General features: G+C 40.1%; 1 protein-coding gene across 14 annotated transcripts in view; it reads right to left on the bottom strand.

Moving 5' to 3' along the window:
- LOC6591770 (TLD domain-containing protein 2) overlaps positions 1 to 14,674 on the bottom strand; it is a 70,266-nt gene that overhangs the window by 49,639 nt on the left and 5,953 nt on the right. For 5 of the 14 annotated variants that reach the window (XM_026984749.1, XM_026984747.1, XM_026984750.1 and 2 more), the window contains exons 1-2: positions 7,164 to 7,403; positions 6,425 to 6,684 (exon numbers count right to left, since the gene is read on the bottom strand). The exons of 5 other annotated variants lie outside the window; for them this stretch is intronic. The gene's annotated coding sequence lies outside the window, so the exon portion shown is untranslated. Of the gene's footprint in view, positions 1 to 6,424; positions 6,685 to 7,163; positions 7,405 to 14,674 lie in introns of those variants that run through there. 4 more of the 14 variants (XM_026984746.1, XM_026984765.1, XM_026984752.1 and 1 more) reach the window with 1 other exon arrangement.

The raw sequence follows: 14,674 nt of genomic DNA, 5'->3' as shown, positions 1-14,674 counted from the left end.
TTTGGCTTAAGGTTTACGATCCCGGGAAGAAATCCTATGCTGATACGAGGAGGGGTTTTGTGGTTCGCGGTTCGACGGTGGGAGACAAAGAAACGATTGACTGCCTCATCGAGCACCTTAAGTGGTCTATAAACCCAAGCAATTAACGAAATTTAAGCCTTAACTTTCGTCCAGAGTGCAGGCAGCAGATCGGCGATAAAATTGCACTTTCGTTTTTCGAAAGAAGCTAACAAAACTGTACACATGTATCTGCCAGATACGCACACAGTGGCATGCAGTAGGTGCACACGTTATGGGGCCAAACGAAATGAAATGCGAACAGGCGGAGCAGAAGCAGAGACGAACATGCAACAGAAAACATGGATATAAATAACCGAGGAGCCACTCAGACAGGCGGCCAGCCCGCCTCAACAATGGATATAGCAAAAAGATACATATGTATCTGCACACAAAAGCGACACGATACCCGACAATTGGCGGATCGAAAACATCGCGTGGGTGCAGTGCATGTGTAAGCGATCTGTGTCTGACGTTATGCTGAAGTTATGTGCAACATTAGGTGGCAACCAACGAGAACTAGATGACAAAAGTATCTCAAAATGTACACATTATCTTTTTTTGTCGAGATGCTGCCTCAAAACCGGTTGAACAAACAATTGGCTAATGAGCGTATTTTAGGCATCAATTTTCGATATCCATGGCGCCGTAGGGCTGTCAACTCCCCGAAGATACGCTCTAGAGTTGTCAACTGTCAGCCAAAATTAACCCGAAAATTGATTGGATTTATGCTCTGTTTTGTGGTCGCAAAACCCGCAATGAAAACCGAAAAAACTGGTCGTTTATTTCGAGTCGTTGAACTGTAAAGATACAAATGTATCTACATGTGTGCCGTACAGTGCTACCGTTTTTGCAGCGGGCGTTGTCATTAGCCAAAGTGTCAAGTGGTCGACAGGCGGGCAGCTGACATTTTCTACTGTTGTTGCTGCAGTCTGTAGTATCTGCAAGATACTAGATACTTCTGTTTTGTTTGGGCGAGCAGCTCGCGTTTCCCTTTTCGGTATCCGCATCAACAATTGCATCAGCTTTCAGACTGCCGCCTGGTTGCCTGGTTGCCGGGTTGCCTGTTCGCCTGGTCGGACGCCTGTTTGGGCCAAGTTCCACATGACGGCTTTGGCTTTTGGCTTTATTAATAGACCCGGCCGATACTTTGTGCTCAGCGTGCTCGCATTGCTCAGGTCGTGTTTGCTCATTCGATCATTAACTAACCTGTTTACACCTCAACGGACAGCGCCTGCTGCACACGAGGCTCGGGTGGGGCTCTGGGGCTTTGGTGCCTGGGTCTCGGGTCGTGGGAGTGTTCAGAGGTGAGAAAAGTTGAGGGTGGGGTGGGGCTCTCGGGGGTTTCCTGGATATACGCCATAGAAAGAGGCGTTGCATGCCTTCCAATAGATCTTTCATTTTAATTTACTTACCCCCTCAAATGTTTCCCCTTTCGAGAGAATCTTTCACTAGCGAGTATCTCTGTATCTATTAGATACGAAAGAAAGGCCACCCCTAGAGATAGGAGTTCCCAGAAATTCAGGTAAGAGATACCCTACATTCCGCACCCAAAAAAGAGCCCCACAAAAAGCAAAACAAACCCAAACAAGTTCTTGGCTAACAATTCAGAAAATCCATTCGATTGTCATCGAAAAGGCAGCTGCTGCTGCTGTATAAAATATCAAAAATTCCAGTATTCCAGATATTTTTCATTGCAATGCGCGGGGGAGAAGTTTAGCTGTGAATTGGTATCGATTTCAGTGCGATCTGCTTATCGAAGTTTATCGATTGCAAAGGGAAGAAAAAACAAAGTTTTAAACCCTTTTTAAAGTTTAATTTGCCATGAAATACATTTCCCTTTAACACTGAAGGCCAAAAGATACGTCTACGAAGGTCACACCCTTTTGTAACCCGATGTTCTGGGTCTTAGCAAATGGCGATGGCAATCCCGCTCTAGAATCAAAAACACATGATACCCGAAAGCCGCTGACGACAGATTGAACGACAAACGAGTGGAGGGATTGATAGAGTGACAAAACGTGAGGAGGGATTGACAGAGTGACGGCTGGGGAGTGGCCGAAAAGGAGGGGGAAGAATGGTTACCAGAGAGCGAAGTGACATAATCCATAACCGTGACACTTGAGTCGATTTCTGTTTGTCTGTGAACCTCAAAAGAATGCTGACGGTTGGGGGATGTGGATATCGATATCTGTTGTTGTTGGTTCATGTATCGTATCCCCTGTTAAGGGGTATATTGCTTACGCCATGTTCTATGCAGATCTCTAAGCAGAAGGAGGATCGACAGGCGAGAGAGCCATCTCTACCCCTCTTGGGGTACTTCTTCTCGTACATACAAATAAAGGGTACATATCTGAAGCTATTAAAGCTGGTTCTTGGAACTCTACCCTTTTTTGAGACCCAAAAACGGAGCATCCAATAGTCGGAGATCATTGAAGATTGTTTTCTTATATTTCTTTGTATCTTTTTCTCGCGTCCGCTCATTCGAACGAACAATTAAAGTCGTTCTGTGGTTTCTACGGTTCTCACAGATCTCACACATCTCTGGTCTCTGTGGAGGATACTCGTATTTGTAAGTAGAAACAAATATTTCTTACGGGTACGGAATGGCGGAAGTTGTTTGGTTTTTTCGCTATGCCTTTTGTTTGGCATCAAAAACCAGTTCGGAATGTACCGCCTCCGATCTACCGGCTACACTCTCTCACATAACTACTCGCACATGTTCATGTGACGCCTGGCTCTGCCTCTGCCACTGCCTGTGTCGTTCAATCAAACCCAATCAATCGTCAACTCTGTGGTTCCGCAATGTGTGAATGAGAATAGCTTTAGAAAAAACAATAAATAAATATAAATTACAAGTGCCTCGAAAGCAAAAACCAAAGACGGAACCAAATCACATGGGTGGGCCCCTGCCGCCGCCGCTCCATAGAGTTCTCCGGGAGGCTCCACCGTCAAGTGGCATGGGGCTGGGTGGGCAATCAATATGCAAAACGGAAACAGCAGGCACTTCCAATAAGCAACATTTACGAGTAGCCGATGATTTGAATCGGTTATGAACGTTGATTAATGAAAACAGCAGCAGGAGGAGGAGGCGGAGGAGGAGGAGAGGTGTGGAAGTCACAGGAGGAAACAATCCACGAGATCTAATTTAGAGAACCAGCTTTAGAGATCATATAAGCTGTGATCATAAATCTATGATTGATGTTGCGTGCCATAGAGGAAGTCACTGGCGATTAATACGGATATGCAAATCAGTTATAGTTACAGTTTATTGATTCTTATTGAAAGCATTTTGATCCGGTTTTAATTATTTTATTTATAGAGAAAATGTTCTCATTTTCCTAGAGAAAAAGCTCAATGCTCCTAGCATTAATAGGGTTCGTAGACCAGGTGTTCAAATAGCCAACACGACGGGTTTAATATTGATCCGATCTGCTCTCTGAAAATTCCATAAATACTAATAATTTTTATGAATTTTCTGCCTTTCCACAAAACAAGTTTTCCGTAATCCTTGGGACAAGAAATTAGGATGATTATTTCATTTATTTGATAAATATTTCAAAAATCCAAGGCGTAGATTATTAATTGGTGGAAAAATCGCTCAAAAATATATATAGAAAATTTATTGAGCATTGGGGATTTTTGGCAGCTGCATTTGGAATTATTTCACTTTTTGGCACACTTTAATAAACATTTTTATGGCTGCTCTTCACGATTCATCGATTGCTGAGCGATCAGCGACAATAAATCAAATAAGTTTATAAATAAATGAAGAATGAAGAGTACTTTTGTCCAACACTCAGACAGACATCTCAAGTGGCTTTTGTGCTGTGATGTTTCTGGCATATAAATATATGTATTATTGTTCATTGTTGATGTACTTAAACATATGTATAGACTGTGTATTTGTTTGTGTAATTATGACATTTTTTTCACGCCAACTCAAGCAAACAAAACAGGCAGTAAGCCCTCTTTGTTTGGGCCACGAGTAAAAATCCAGTACACTGCGAGATATCCCATAAATTAAACACATAAAAAGGCGAAAACACATCATAAAAAATATATATATAATTTAATTATTGAGAAAGAAATATGTAAATATTCTCCTGTCCTGTGACAAGCCTCCTTTTGGGCAGCAATCAACAGAAATGATTCAGCGGCAGAGACCGAGGCTCCGCCACGTACTTCCTCATCGCCTCAGCTTGGGGGCAGGGGGATATGGAAATGACTGAACAATCAATAAGATACAAAACCAGATGCAACAGCTATGCGTAGATACGCTGTCAACAATTTTTGCATTTCCGTATTTCTTTTATTTGTATTTTTTTCATTGATTTGCATAGTCGGTCGATTGATTGCGCTTTTTCGTGGCCCACGCCCCAGGAATCAATAAAAAAATATATGCTATACATACAACGAAATCTATAGAAAATTTGTTGATAATTTTTACTATCACGTGAGGCTTTAAATTTATGCACATTTATTTATGCCGGGACACCATGATAAATGGATTTGTCAAGTGGAAATTATATCAACATTTTGTGCCGTTCGACGCCGAGAAATTGAAAAGTTAATGCCGCATTAATTATGCTTATCAAAATGGTTGATGGAGTGTCTCAAACTACGAATATTTATATTTATTTCGAGGGCAGAAAGGGAAACAAATTACGGTGGAAATAAATATTTATCAATTTTTAGAAAATTAGAACACCTTAAACTTCTGAGCCTTAGGCTTTTCTAACCCTTTTTAACCATCTTTTAACGATCCATTTCTAGTATTCTTCCAAGTCTTACGCATGTCAAATTTTAACTTTAAGAAATCTAATTTTAATTTGTTTTTCTGCTGATCATTTTACGCATTTTTTTTTGAGGCGGCTATTTATAAAAACATAAACAACAAGAGAGACCACTCGATCGAGCCAGAGAGAGCAGAGAGAAAGAGATTATCGCACATTTCTTTCTCGAAAAACTGGCACAATAGCCGCCAAACAGTCTGCAAGATCATGAATCTCTGACCCCCTCCTCTCGGGGGAATTTTGATATTATTATTTCAAATTTTGCAACATTTGGCCCCCTTGCACCTCTGCCACCTACCACATCAAATTGTTTGTTTTCCTTTCAATTTTTATGGCCCCTCTTAGCAGGTCAAGCCGTAAAGCCACAAGAAGGGGGAAAAAACCAACTGTATTTATGGGGGCGCTGATTACTTTTTTTGTTTTTTGTTTTTGGAATACCGTTGGTTGCCTTTTAATTCTCCACACAAATGGCATCGTAGGGCCATAGACGAAATCAGAAAATCAGAAATGACACAGACAGAAGACGAAAACCAGCGACAGACAGTGAAACTTGATGCCGGTTGAACTTTTTTCTTTGAGGGTATGTAATTATTAGAGATGGCAGCGTGAGCCAACACGAGAACACTTTAACCGAAGCGAAGTGGAAGTCTTACAACGGAGGAGCACCACATTTCATCGGTATTTTGGAAGTCAAAAGAATTTCTTTGCCTTCCCCCCAACCAGTCACGAAATTTAGTCTCGTTGACAGTCTTCATATCTTGCCCATCTCTAGTAATAGTTACTGCCTTTTGCTACTTCTTCTTTTTCCTCTGTTGCCATTGTGTTTGCTGTTGTTTTATTGTGCTGATGACCTTAAATTAGGCGTAGGTCTTTGGTTGATTTTTTTTTTTTATCGTATTCGTATTCGTCATTGTTGGCCAAGTTTTTTGTGCTGGTCAGCTGTTTTTTGTTTCTTATTATTTGAGCTTCGTTGTTTGGCCTCACATTGTAATAAATTACCACAGAAAAAAACGTATATTACATGCTCATAAAAGAAAAAAAAAATAGCAAGAGAAGAATGGACGAGGATTGGCTTTGAATGTCATGACCTGCAGGCAAAAGTGCTTAAGAATACAGTGAAACTTCGCTAGCGTGGCATTTCTTGAGACAAAGAATGTCTGTCTTCAAGTAAACATATATTTGGGGGTACCTCTCAGAGAGGTTTGACTGTCTCTCCTATAAAAGTGAATGTCAGGCAAATGCAGAAACCAAGGAACACAAGAACAAGGGGCTCAGAGGAGGCTAGAGAGGACCATTCCAACGGTAAAGCAAACCATTCCAAAAAAAACCTGCACAAACAAAGGGAGGCGGCCAAAGAAACCGCTAGCCGCGTCTAATACAATCACACGAGAGACAGAGAGAGAGAGCGACTAGAAGTAGGGAGAGGAACACACTGAGAGAGAGAGAGAGGCTCGGCTTAGGTTTTATTTAGCCCAGACGGCTTGCTCTCAAAATTGCAAGCGCAGTAATTAGTTTCCTTTTACTTCTTGCATCACACACACACAAACAAAATTATTTAACCGTTGCTTTACCTTAATCGTTGTCTTTGGGTGTTTCTGCTCTGCTGTTTAGCTCTCTCCTCCTATTTATATGGGATTTATGCACTGATATTCTTTGATTTTGTTAGTCACATTTCTCATCGATATTAATTTCACTTTTTTGGCACTTGCGTTGATTTTTGCACCGGAACACACGCGGAAATAATGATTTCAATTATTTATTTATGCTTTAGTTTAGCTTTTTCTTTTAACTCTTTGGACATTGGACGAAGAGCAGATAAGTTGGCTGGATTCTGTGGATTTGTTTGGTTTTCATTGATTAGTATTTCTGATTTTGGGAGTTGCATTCAACATTCACACGATTTTTGTATTTGCCCAAGAAGAAATGGAATTCTGGTAAAAATTGCAGACAAATTTCCCTTTTTATTGGTGCTAAATTTCCCTTTCTATCCGCTATAACTGCATTTTGGGATACATTGGGAAACTCTGAGACGCAGGAAAAATTAATTTAATTTTTCAATGTGTACAATTTCCCCCTCTATAGTTCTTATATTTCTTTTTGACACGCCCCAGGGTTAAAGAACTTTTTAACGGATTTCACTTCAAATTAAATTTTGGTCATGAAATTGTTATAAACATAACCTGAAAAGCCACAATGGCGGGTAGCATACAGCGGTCAACGGGCAGCGGAAAACGGACATGAGTAACCAGAAAATGAGCACAGACATCACCAGCAATTGTCATAATTTTCATGAGACAAATTTATTTTTACTTTTATTTTATTTAGCACAGATGCGCGCGCGCGTTTTTTGTTGCTCCGTCTTCTAGGCTTTTTCTTTTTCTATTTCTTTTACTTTTTCTCCAGTTTAACTGTTTTTGTGGAACGGAAGAGCTGTAAAAGACTCTGTTTCTGTTTCGTTTACTCTTTCGATTTCGTTTGGCGCCGACTCTCAATTGGGGTTTTGTTGCTTTTGATTTTTGGGGGGAGATCGGGAGCTACGGTGTTGCGTTCGTTGCAAATGAAAAACTTAAAATGATCGAACGAAAATTTCTACGGTGAGGAGTGTCTCAGAAAGTCGAGTCGGGCAGAGCGGCGACGTCAGCGACAACGTCGACTGCGACGACGGCCGAAAAAAGCAACAACGAAACGAATTAACCGATCGCTGCCGACGACGACGACGACAGCGACAGCGACGACGACGCTGAGACTTGTGTAAATTATGCTATTAATTGCTCTCTCTCTCTCTCCGTCTTTGTGCTCGGATTGCCTGCTCAAGCTAAATACAGGTGAGGCATTAACAGAAGCGCTCTCACGGTAGTTGACGCAGAGAAGCGCGAAGAAGACGGAAAGTTCACAAAGGGATTAAAAATCATTAAAATATTTTAAAATACTATAGAAATTTCAAAACATTCGAGAGAAGGATTAAGAATTGCCTTATTTTCTTATTGTGCGTTCTGATATGCGAATCGCGCTTTAGAAATATGCACCAAAATTATGTAGCAGTCAACTCGCCTTTCCTTATACCAATATACCTTGGACTGGCTTTAAGCTCTCTCTTTATCTCTCTCTTTACCGATAGCTTGGGTCTCTTTGGCATGTTTGTGTTTTGTGTTGTTGCCATCGTATGCAGGTGTGTGACAGCAAGTTCACAAAGGGATCAAAAATCATTAAAATAATTTAAAACACGATAGAAAACCCAAAACATTCGAGAGAAGGAGTTCTTTCTGTTCTCTATGTGCTTTCTGCTATGAGCAACTCGCGTTTCCTTACATCAATATACCTTGGACTGGCTTTAAGCTCTCTCTTTATCTCTCGCTCTACCGATCGCTTGGCTCTCTTTGGCATGTTTGTGTTTTGTGTTGTTGCCATCGTATGGCGCGCATGTGCAATGAACTTGTTTGGAATTGCAATTGCGATACAATTGTTGTTGTTGCGCTGCTTTAATACCCTTCATAATGGGCATTATGCTTTGAAGGAGATATTTTCACGAAAGATTTCCGTCCCCACGAGATCGGATCACTATATCACTATGTCACTATGTCTTAAGGAACGAATAATAGAAATGATCACTCTAAAGGGTATCAAACGCCTCGTTCGTTGAATTTTTGTCTGTTTTTTGGAGGTTATTTAGTTGCGGCGACTTTGTGATTTACTTTAAATTACTCATACGCCATGTGACGCCGCTCTGTAATTATTTGATATTTGCTTTTGGGATCTGCGGCACATCACTCTCTGCTAACGGACAGCAGTATCAACAGCATCAGGAATTCATTTCCTCAACTTTAATGTAGGTCATTGTTAAGGGGGTGAAAGTGCTGCAATTATAGATGCCCCTCTACCGTCCACCCTGCCGGCGTACCCTCTCCCAATAAGGAAATTATGGCCAAGGTCAAAGAATTTACCGTAAGGTGAACTGCAATTCATCTTAAACGAAAGACGGAGAGAGACAGGGCGAGACGAGAGAGAGGGAGAGGGAGGGAATTTCCTATGCAACCTTGAGAACTCATGGGAATTCTCTTTCATTTAGCTGGTAACGGTTGACTATGTTATACCTGATAGCCGCAGGTCATTTTGGGTATACTGTATTTGTGAAAATATATGTAACAGACCTTTGGAAACCTGAACACTGATACAAGAACTATTCTTAATCCGTGGAGGGAAGAAACGTAGTGAAGATCCTTAAGATGATTGACAAAAATCATCCTGAAACATGGGAAAGTTTTACTCTTTCCTATGCACTTTTATTCTATGCTGTAGATATCCCCTTAGTGGGTACCTCTAAAGTCCCAACATAGAGTGAACATAGAGCATTCTTATTGGGATTCCGTTTCTTTCCTTCTTTGCCTCACTTTTCAGCTCATTTAAAACGCATGACTTGGCTCAAATTGCAAATTATGCAAATTTCACAAACGAACTTTTGTGCAAAAATCAGAAAAACTGCAACATCATTTTGTGGCCGACTGTTCTCCATCTCGCAGTCTCTCTCTCTCTCTCTCTCTCTCTATCTTTTGTGTATTTACAGTTTTTCGGACTCGAACATTTTCAATAATTTCAATAGCCTTCAATACTATTACACAATCATAAATTGTCTGAACGAAAATGTAAATGTTTTTCGAATACGATACGCCTTGGGGGGCTATAAAAAATGTGCAATCGCATGTGGTGCTATGGCTATGCCCTGCCTATGGCTATAGCTATGACTATATCCAATGGAGCGACTACGACTATGGCTAATGGTCAGTGGAATATGTTTGAGCACTGTGCACAACCGTACTCGTATCAGGGTCTCAGTCGGGTTTCAATGGGGAATACTCAACATAAATATTGCCAATCGAAATGGAATGCAGTCTTGAAAAACCTATTTACCGAAGGATAGTGAATGTTCTCAATACACAGACAGGACATTGGGCTCAGAAATACTTCAAGTGTCCGCCCAAGCTTCATATTGGGATTAAGGTAAAGTTTTCTAGTTCAAAATTTATCGAAATTGAACAAAGGTTAATAAACCCGAAAGAGCCACCTGCCTCGCTGCTTCCGTCTTGTATCTGAACGCCAAATGTTAATTAACTTTTTATAAACCATAAAGAAATCAATTAAGGTATTGATTTTGGGGCTTGTCTGCAATTATCTTTGAATAAAATAAATTGAAACAATGCCAATGCCATTCACTTCAGAAATCTCTTGTACTCTTTTTAAATTTCTTTGAATTTGAAATATTTGAATTTTCTTAAATATTTGCACTCTTTTAGAACCATGAGATCCGTATCACATGGCATCCCATGACAGTCATTACCATAACAAACTTATATTATCCTTTTCCGTCAAACTGAAAGCAAACTGCCCTTTCAAGGAGCTTCATTTAAATAACAAATGCAATTTTCTTTGCTCCCCCGAACCCCCCCCCCCCCCCCCCGATTGCAGCTTAACAAATTTTCCCATTTTCCGGAGACGGGAACTGTCAGAGTTCTCGGAGTCTCGCTCTCCATCCTCCGCTTTGAAGCTGATGAATATGCAACAAAGATTTACTTTTCAATTTTTTGTTTTGTTTTTCGTCAGCTTTTGCACATTTTTTGTCCGCTTTTTCCCCTCACTTGCTTTTTGTTGTCTTTCCTGCGGCATATGACGGAAGGTACAACACTGTTTCGACAGTGCAACTTTTTGTTGCAGCTGCTAAAAATAGCAAAAAGGCGCTGCAGCAGCGGTACCAGAAACAGCATTGATTGCAAGTTGTTTGGTTTGGCAAATGACGACGACAAACACCATGGCATGGTGGTGCCACAGAGTGTGGTCCAATAATGAAAACGGAGATGATGAAAAAAAAAGTGAAACCGGCTTGACAGGAAAATACGAATTTTCGTTGAAAATGAGGAAAAAATGTAAACGATTTCGATGTGGAGGCTGGCTGGGAAGTTGGTAAAGGTATTTGGCTTTTTTTGTGGGGGATTTAGTCGGCGGTAATCCGCGTCCTTCCCACTCTTCCGAAATACTATTTTCCGTGGTATTTAAGTAGCTGTTTAGGAGCTCCAAAAACTACGAAAAACACTTCACAAATGAAGAGCACGAGGAACAGAAATTGCCGGGTTTATACCCACCGTTCATCCTTGATTCCATTTTTAATGTCATCTACAGGACTCTTATTGAGAGACTACAAGCGTGGCCACTGGGAAGCTGTTCAGATGGTATCGATCTCTGAACACCCTTCCTCTTCTCTATGGATAATTGCTATTTTTGTTTACTTTTCATTTGCGCCATTTAATTGAATTGCTGCATAAAAATGAATGAATTTCTATGACTGCACTAAATGATCATCGGCCGCCGCCTTTGAATGTGATTTTTATTTGTTTGTTGTCTTTGAATTGAGCTTTTGTTTTTGTTTTCTCAATCAAAAGTCTCGCTTTTGGTGCGCCATTTGAATTTTCATCGAAATAAATTTGCCATAAATTTTGAACAGCAATTGTAAAAACGTGCAACAATTTCGGGTGGGACCCACCAATGACAATCTCTGTACCCGAAATCCGAAATGGAAGTTGCACCCAAATGCGATTCGGAAAAAGTTTTTTAATGGGATTTAAATTGCAAATGGGATGAGGGGATTAATGGTAGGATTTCTGGCAATTTCCGCATGGAATTCGTAGTTTTTAAAGAGACCTTTTTTAAAGGTCTATCTTTTTGATAAATGGGAGAAGTGGTAGATGTTTTCTGGTAATATTTTAACTTAATAACATTATAGATTAAGAAATGGATGGAAAAGAATGTCTATATAAATTAAATCTTCTATAAATCGCGTCATAAATACATGGATTTTTCACGGATTAAAGATAAGGGGCCTTATGCTGTGACAACTTATTCTCTAAGATACAATGAAACCTCAAAGATTAAAGGATTAAATGTAATTCAGATTAAATGCCTCTTCCATCTATGTTTCTGATAAACATTTCTCCTCGGCTTTTACACGCATCCATCACCTTTCTTTTCCTACAGAGTATTCAAAAGCGATTGCCAATTTAATCTGATTTTGGAATATATAATTTTATTCGGCTGTCAGCAAGATCGTTATTCAAATCAAAATATATGTCTGTCTGTATGGATCCATTTGTTGTTGAATTTTTCAATTAATTAATGGATTTTCTGTACTCGAAAAAGACTGTCAAAGGTTGCAAAACGATAGATAAATTCTAGTTTCAGAACTCGAAATGTCAAAAGGTAGTGACAAACGCATTGACAGTTGTCCAAGGAGGGGGTCCCACAGAGGTGGCAAAACATTTGTCATTCGCACATTTAAATATTCATTCAATTTTGTGGAGAATTCTATTTCGATTGCAGTTCCAATTATGCATTCAATCAATTTGTTTTTCCCCATATAGAACAAACCCGAACTCCTATTGATTTATAATTTATTTACATTTATTGGTTTTTGTGTTTTTTTTTTTATTTTTATCAACATTTCGCTCACCGCATGGGGCGCCATTAATTGGGGTCAATGTCAGGTTTCTCCCACCCTCTCCTCCTCCTCCTCCTTGTTGTTCTTTGTGGCAAAGGTAAACATTTCATTTCTGGTGTTGGAAGGGGAACATCAATTATAAATGGGATACCAGCGAGCACGCAATCGAATTATTATAAATGGCCCATCAATGGAATCACAAGACTTAAAAGATGGTGATGCATCACCCACCACTGAAAAGCCTGTCCGAAATATACATTTCTTATAAAACTCAATTATAAAGTTGATATTTTGTTGGTCTTTGTGGCTGAGGGTTGGGGGGGGAGACTCCTCTGCGTTTTAGTTTATCTTTTCTTAGTATGCGATAAGGAATGGTAGCTGGTGGAAAACAAATGTTGAGGAATCATGGAAAAGGAATTTGATTGGATAAATTAGTCTAAAATTGGCAACATAGATTGATGGATGTTATGTTCGAAGCTCAAAACTTTCCATAGATTCCATGTATTTTTCCCCTGTTTTCTCCTATCTTCAGAGACTTTTTCTGGAACCTTTCCAGATGGCATGCGTGATCGTGATGCAAAGCAAGCGACAAACAGACTCCCCAATCGTTATTTTTCCATTAGCTTGCAAATATGTATGTTTACCTATCATCTACGCGTACGAGTACCTACATCAGTCAGTCAGCCAGCCCTCAAATAAAGATCAAACACAGCTGAAATCTTGGATGTGCGAGGAGACTTTATGACATTCAAAGATTGAGGTTTTTCGGGAAATTTCCATTTAGCGAAAATGTAAATTTTACTGCGTTCTTTTTGTTCTTATCGGATCGGAGCGGCTTTCTTTGCCTTTGAGTCGAGTCGCGGCGAGGGGCGGGGCCGGGCAGGGCCGGGCAGGTCCAATAATTGCGGACAAATATCAGGTAGCTGATGGCGATAAGCAATGGGTTCTGTATTTATAATTAAATAAACCAGCCAGAGCCGAAGGCAAATAAGGAGAGTGAGAGATTAGTGAAACTGAAATTTGATCAGTTGTGCGCGAGGGAAAAGCCCTCCAAAAATTAATGATAGCACGAGTATTTTTTCGGCTGGCAAAAATATTTATATTCTGTAAATATTAGATGCAATTTGCCTTCCCAGAAATTGTGTTGCCTGTCAGTAAAGCCATTAAGTAATTGAGCTGTTTAGCCATTTATGGTGGCCCCTGATCTGGGGCTCACGTGTCACCACTCCCCTGGGTCGTCGACTCACATCCTTGTCTATCAAGCGATCAACCGATCCCCATTTCATTTGTTTAGGCCAATTTCCAAAGCAATAAATTTGTAAAGCAAATCATAATGTTGGAAGGACAACGAGCAAAACAAGATCCGAGACTAGCGATAGCGCGTCGAACAATGTTCGCGTAATGTACAATAATGACAGATAATTATATTGATATATGTGCTCGATCTCGAGACGATTGAATGCCAAAACTGATTGGCATGGCGGGTCGCCTAAGGTGGCATTGAGACACCCAAACGGAGAGGGTGTGAAAATCGATTAAATGTGGAGAGAATATGCATATTCCTTGGAGGTTCAGGGAGCTGGACCACATTCTCTTTGATGGAAAGCGCTTTCAATTAGGTCTCTCTCCCGGTTTCCAATTTAAAATGAATAAATGATAGTCTTGCAAATCACTTTGTTTCCCCTAAATAATTCCATTGGATTTTACAGCGCATTAAAGTCCCCGAAAATTGGCCACTTGCAACAGCAGCCAGCAGGCATTTTTACTGCCACATGCTAAAATATTCATGAACAATAAACGTACTGGGGAATATATGTATTTTTCTTAGATAACGAATTATAATTCGTCGCAATTTATGAAAAGAAATACGCGAAAATTGTTTACAAAGTGTCCGTCCATCCGCAACAATGGCATTGTGTGTGGGGGAAAGGGAAACCCGAACCGTGCCTATGTATATCGGGTTATATATTATATAGATATAGTATCTGTCAGTGTTTTTCAAGTGCCAAAAGTTTTACTACTGCACGGGTCATTGCTTTATTAAGAAAACTGAAAGCGAGCGAAAGGAAATTTCGAAATATTTCATATAGTTTTGGGTACCGGTTAAATCGGGATGGATATACTATATAAAGGAATGAACTATAATTAGCTGCCTCGTGTGTGTCGGTGTGACAATCGTTGGAAACTGTTCATCGCTCGTAAATAATGATGGAAATAGTAATTAATGGGTTGTATATTTAGGTGGGATTAACACTTGGTAGGGGTGATTAGAGCGCCACGAGCGTCACGCTGCGAACGAGAGATAGAGTTATGGAATGGGGTTGATTTACGATTGAGAGCC

Source organism: Drosophila persimilis, unplaced genomic scaffold (genome assembly GCF_003286085.1).
Source record: "Drosophila persimilis strain 14011-0111.01,24,50 unplaced genomic scaffold, DperRS2 tig00000000-arrow-pilon, whole genome shotgun sequence".
NCBI classification, from domain to species: domain Eukaryota; kingdom Metazoa; phylum Arthropoda; class Insecta; order Diptera; family Drosophilidae; genus Drosophila; species Drosophila persimilis.
Note: the sequence above shows the minus strand (reverse complement) of the source record. Positions and strands in the feature narration are given on the sequence as shown.